This window comes from Glycine soja, chromosome 3 (genome assembly GCF_004193775.1).
Source record: "Glycine soja cultivar W05 chromosome 3, ASM419377v2, whole genome shotgun sequence".
Lineage (NCBI taxonomy): Eukaryota > Viridiplantae > Streptophyta > Magnoliopsida > Fabales > Fabaceae > Glycine > Glycine soja.
The window spans coordinates 4,648,373-4,654,902 of record NC_041004.1 but is presented as its reverse complement, the minus strand read 5'-3'; positions in this window follow the sequence as shown (position 1 = coordinate 4,654,902).

Below are 6,530 nucleotides of genomic sequence, written 5' to 3'. Positions count from 1 at the left end.
TATACCGTACAATTTTGGCATTAGGCTATTTTAATTTGAGAAATATTTGTAATAAGACAAATGGTTAGTTTGTTTAAGTTTGTATTTTAAAATAAGTGATTTTTTAAATAAAATAAACAGTTTTATGATTTTTTATGTATTTATCTAAAAATTTTATTTATTTAAAATAAACAGTTTTATGTTTTTTAAGAAATAAATAGAATTTATTTTTAAAAAAAATAATGCTTATATATAAAAAAATTTAATTTTAAACAAACTGGTCTAAAGTCTCTATGGAACATATATTATTAGATAATTTGCTGGATAAAATTCATGCAAGCTATATTGAATAATGTAAGTCTCACTTATTTAGTAATTTTTATACAATAATAATGTCTTGTTAAAAAGAGTATATATTAAAAATTTCCTTTTAATTTTTATGGAATCATTTTTCAAGTAAAGTTTTCTTTAGATACTAGAGTTTGCAACTTGATAGCAGGTTTTATCACGTGATTGGATAGGAGAGGGAAATAAAAAGGAAAAAGGAAATTTTTCTTCCTTATAAAAAAAACTAATTATAAATATTAGTTCTTAGCACCAGATTATACCAAGTTATTATATTGGAAAAGATACTAATAACAAAAACAAATGTAGAGAACTCTTCTATATTATATTCACCACTAATTGTAGACTGAACTATAGTTGGAACGTCGTCAAAATCTCAATGGGCTGTGATATTGAGGACTTCATTTTTTAGGTCCAAAGAGGACTCTTCCTTTAGGATAAATGACATTGACATTACTATTTGCATCTCCAAATTACTATTAACAACTCCATATAATTTTATTTTTTGCAAAGATCAAAATATCCCATCTCCAAATTACTATTTGCATTGAAGCTCGCACTACTCCCATTTTCTTCAAAGTCGAGCTCTCTCTCAATCTTAGGTAACATATAATTTGACTTCTTTTCTTTATGATATGACAAAAACTTATTTTCATTGTTTATTCAAACTAGATACACAACAAAAATTTGTTTTCATTGTGTGTCTTTGAGTTGAATTGAAATCCATGCACGCATTTTTAATATGTTGATTAAATTTATATTGATTTGCAAATTTATTATGTTACATACACGATATATGATACACACCAATCAAGTGGGCCCTGGGTAGGGGCATATATGTCCATCTCAATATATATCGATAGTTTCGATTTGTAGGCAGAGAGATATGGTAATACTAAAGGAGTGACAAGCTACCATAACTAATGGTGTAGAGCCCGAGGTTGTTGTTGCACTAGGGTAACAAGGCAGTGAATAATATTTAAACTAATTATTACAAAAGTCAATGTTTCCATACTTCATGATGAATACTATCAGATCATAATATAAAAAAATATTTATTTTGTCAGGGCATTTTAATTAAAATCTTATTCTTCTTATTATTATGAATTACTATACATAACACACATGAAATTTTAAACTCACTTAACAATCATTTCTCACATAAACACTCCTTATGAGGTCAATCTAATAATTCATTTATACATAGTAATAAACTTTATTAATTGTTTTAATATAATTACATATTAATATTTTTATTTTTATTATAATTTTTTAATATATAAATTATTTTTATTCTAATTATACAAATTAATATGCAAAAATACTAATTATTAATTGTATTTTTTTATTAATTTTTTATCTTTATTTTATATAAAATAAATTTTACATATTACAATTTTATTAATATGTAAAAATTCCATTCTTATCTTTAAGTGAAATTTATTTATTAAATATTTTCATTTTTTATATAAAATAAATTTTATATGTGAAAATATTATATTAAAATAAAAATATGCGAAATTATATAAAAATAAAAATAAAAAATATTTAATTTACAGATTTTTATTTTTATACACGTTTACATATTGAATACTAATAAATAAGTTTTTACATATTGTACAATAAAGAAATTTGTCTGATTTATAAATTTGTATAATTAGAATAAAAACAATTAATAACTCGGACAGCAACGATTCATATTATATATTGTTTATAATATGAACTATACAAAATAATTGTCCTAGTGATTTAGTGCATATTCTTTTTACAAGAGGGCGTGTTTGAATTCAGAGATGGGAGACAAAAATTGTGGATTGAAAATTATAAGGGGGAAGAAAACCATTTTAGCCAACAATTTTCATATTCGTAAACAAATTTCAAAATCTCGATAATTTCAACAAACCTAATCTTGTCATCATTCCTCTAACATGAGGGAGGGGAGTTTGCGAGATAGAAAATTACAGGTTGGGCTAAGTTATATTAATAATAAGATTTGAATTCTCTAAGTGATAAGATATATATAAAGTATTACATGCCATTATTATTATAGCATATCCTTCTCCACGGTATTATGTAAGGCAAACACTAACGAATTGTCCGTACGATTAATTAACCTAATCATGTTATTCTTTTCCAATTAATTTTTTGGTTTGAACGTGTTTGCCACCTTTCTGAAGAACCAAAAACTACGATTAATTCTTGCTGAAAAGTATCAACAGCAAAGTTAATTAATTGGATAAACGCACAAATGAATTGTAAAATAAATAATGAAAGGGTATTGATAATAAGCGTCATTTTGATTAAGAAAATAAAAAAAAGAAAGTGTGCATTGTAAAAATCATAAGAAAATAAAAAAAAAAGTCACTCAACATAATTTACATATGTCAACAAAAAAATCTTCTATTAATTTCTTTGTCAATATCCTAAAGGTACTAGTCAGCATATTTATCATAATCAAAAGTAGAACCAATTCCACTTTTTTCTTTATCTTTTTTAAATTATTAAGAAACGGTTCATAACTACTGTATAAACTAAATCTTTGTTCCAATGAGCATTGGAAGCTTTTTGCAAACAGATTAATTAAATCATGACACCGAGATTGGGTACTAAAATTTTAATGTTGGGCAATGCCCAGAAATGCTAGCATATGCTGAAGATCTGGTTGGTGATGTTAAGCATCTTCGTACAGTGGAAATGCTGTTCAATTAACTGGTCCCAACAAATTAATTAAATGCTAATTAACGTGAGGATGGCATATTCTCATGGTACGCATGCATAACTAAAGGTCAAGACCATATTCTTTGAAGAAAGTACACATAAAAATCACTTAACATATAGTGCAGATTAAACTAGTAAAAGGATTATGTGGTCTCGACTTATGAATCAGGAATAGGTAAACCAGAATAGTAATCCACTAAATGCAGCAGGCGAGATTACATTTCTCCCACTAGAATATTTTTCAATAATTATGCCAACCTTGCTAATAATTAAAACCTTCCCAGTTCTACAACATTTAAAATCTATGAGAACAAGTCAATCACATAAACAAAAATTAATCCAATTAACAACAAATACGTTCAACAAGGTGAATTTAATTTTTGTTGTCGATTTGAAAATTTTATTGATAGATAATTTGTAAATATTTCTAGAAACACTTATTGAATCTTAAAATCTGTTTTAACATTGTTGAACTTCCGGAATCTAAACTTTCCCCATAAAAAAAATTATGACAACAACAAATCATAAAAAGAATGTTGCTAGAAAAATTAAAATTAGTAATGAAATCATTTTTTTTCAAGTTTTTTAACAAAATCATCAGTAAAATTTGTGACCCCATGACGAGTAACCAATTTTCGTTACTAATTTTTTTCATTAATTCTTTGATTTTTTTTTTGTGTTATGAATGGTTTGTCAATACTCTTTTTTGGTATAGGCAACAAATATTTTTTAGGTAGATAATCCTGCTCAAGCTAAGTGGGGCAAGTGACAAAGCTCTTGCGTCAATTGATCTACAAATATTCTGTGTTTTTTCAATCATACACTGAGTGACTACTAACATTTTTTTTATAGGCGACAATTTTTATACTATGTGAGGAAGATATGCATGAGTGCAGAGAAGCTGATAGAGGACTGGGATCAGAGAAAAAGGGGGAAACTACAATATGAGCTAAGTTCAGACTTCAAACTTCTTATTATTTCTTTGTTGTTTGCGAATTTATACAAAATGGAATTCTAGCTTAAGCTTTTACAATTTGTTGTACAGGGGAGGGGACTAACGAGATTATTGAGCTGAGATTTCTTATACAACGACTAACACATACTCCTGCAGGTATGCGGGTTTTCTTATGACTTTCCTTGGCCTGTTACTGCTGCTAGCTAATGCCCTGTTCCCCGTTTTCTGATCTTCATCTAGCCTAGCATTGCTATCAACACACCCATCCCCGAAAGCAACCTTGTCCTCAAGGTTGTGGATATGATGGAGCTCGTCTAAACGCTCCCATGTGGATTCTTCCAGAGCGAGGCCTTCCCACTAAACGAGCGCCTGTGTGAATAGCGGTGAGATAGAATGATCAAGTTTCCAGTCCAGAACGTGAAGTGGTGTAGGGAGTGGGTGATTATCCGTGGACGCAGCTGGAAGAGTCGTCGGAATCTCTGGTAGGGGCCCCTTGTGGAGTTTGAGGAGGGAAATATGAAAGACGGGATGGATGCACGAAGACTCGGGCAAAAGTAACTTTTATGCCACCGACCCAATACGTTCGATCACTTCAAAGGGCCTGTAGAAACGTTTACCCAGCTTGTTATATGAAGGGGCCAACGAGGTTTGACGATATGGCCGGAGGCGCACGCAAACCCAATCACCAACAGCAAAGGAAAGATCCCGACGATGTTTGTCTGCCGTGAGCTTCATTGACTCCTGGACCTTGCGAAGGCAACGTTGGAGAGACTCATGCATGGTCTGCCAAGAAGCCAATAAGTGATCAACAGCCTCGACGGAAGAAGAGCCCTGCAAGTATTAGATGATCGACGATGGGGATTTGCCATAGACCACCTCAAATGGTGACAAGCTCGTCCCGGAGTGGATGGCCGTATTGTAAGACCATTTGGCCAGGGATAGAAAATGAAACAAATGGGAGGGGTTCTGATGAACATACGCACGAAGGTATTGCTCCAAGGTCCGATTGAGTACCTCCGTTTGACCATCGGTCTGCGGATGATAAGCGGTGCTCATTCTGAGCTTGGTGCCGGACAATTTGATCAATTCGCGCCAAAAATTGCTAACAAAAATCGGGTTGCGATCCAAAACAAGGCTACGAGGAAAGCCATGTAGCTTGCAAATCGTGTCAAGGAAAAGGATGACGACTTTATACGTAGAATAATACGTTGGAAGAGCACCAAAATGTGCTGCCTTGGAGTAACGGTCAACGACGACCATTATAATGGTGAACCCATGTGAGGAGGGAAGGCTTGTGATAAAATCCAGCGCCAAATCTTCCCTGATAGTCAGCGAAATTGGAAGGGGTTGAAGCAAGCCTACAGGTTTCCTGGTTTCGTACTTTGTTTGTTGGCATACTGGGCATTGAGCCACGAATCGACGAACGTCAGCATGGACTGTTGACCAGTCGAAGTTCTGTCGCAGACGATGAAGTGTCTTGGTCACGCCGGTATGGCCCCTATTAGGTGAAGATTGGAATTCGCCCAGTAACACCTCTGTAAAGGAGCAAGGAAAAGGAATCCAGATGCACCCCTACTGGACAATAAGGTCCTGGTGAAGACCGAGACCGAAATGGTTCTCCGGCTTTGCCTGAATGTCCTTCAGAAGGTTGACATACCGTGGATCATGTAATAGTGAATGTCGTAACTGGTTTAGGAAAGTGAAATGCGGCATAGTCAAAGCGAGGCAAGTGGCGTCTGTCGGCACGATGCGAGATAGAGCGTCAGTAACAACATTAGTGGTGCCAGGCTTGTATTTGATAGTGTAATCAAATCCAAGAAGTTTAGACAAATATGTTTGTTGCTCCGAAGTCTGAATGATTTGCGTCATGAGATCCTTCAGGATCCTATGGTCCGTGAGGAATGTGAATGAGGTTCCTAACAAGTAATGTCGCCATTTCCTAACAGAGGAAGTAATGGCGTGGAGTTCCCGGATGTAGGCCGAATCCTTTTGCAAGCGTGGGCACAAGACTTTGCTATAAAAAGCAATAGGATGATCCTCCTGGAGTAACACGGCTCCCAGTGCCGCCACCGATGCGTCTGTTTCTATAGTGAAAGGCAAAGAGAAATTGGGATTAGACAAAACCGGGGCACTTACCATCGCCTGTTGGAGAATGGTGAAGGCTATGTGACCTTCTGGTGACCAGCATAACTTGTCCTTGTGAAGAAGGGATGTGAGAGGAGAAGCAATGACTGTGTACCCTTTGATGAATTTACGGTAGAACCCTGTTAGTCCCAGGAAGTCGCGAAGGGCCGTCGGAGACAATGGTATCGGCCAAGCGAGCATGGCGGAAATCTTGTTAGGGTCAGGGGCTATACCGCTAGACGAAATGATGTGACCCAAATAATTGAGTTGGTTTTGGGCGAATAGGCACTTTGATTGCTGGAGAAGAAACTGCCTTTCCGATAAGGTAGCTAGCATTGACTCCAGATGTGTGACATGTGAAGCCAAATTGGAGCTGTAAACGAGTATGTCATCGAAAAAGACTGCGACA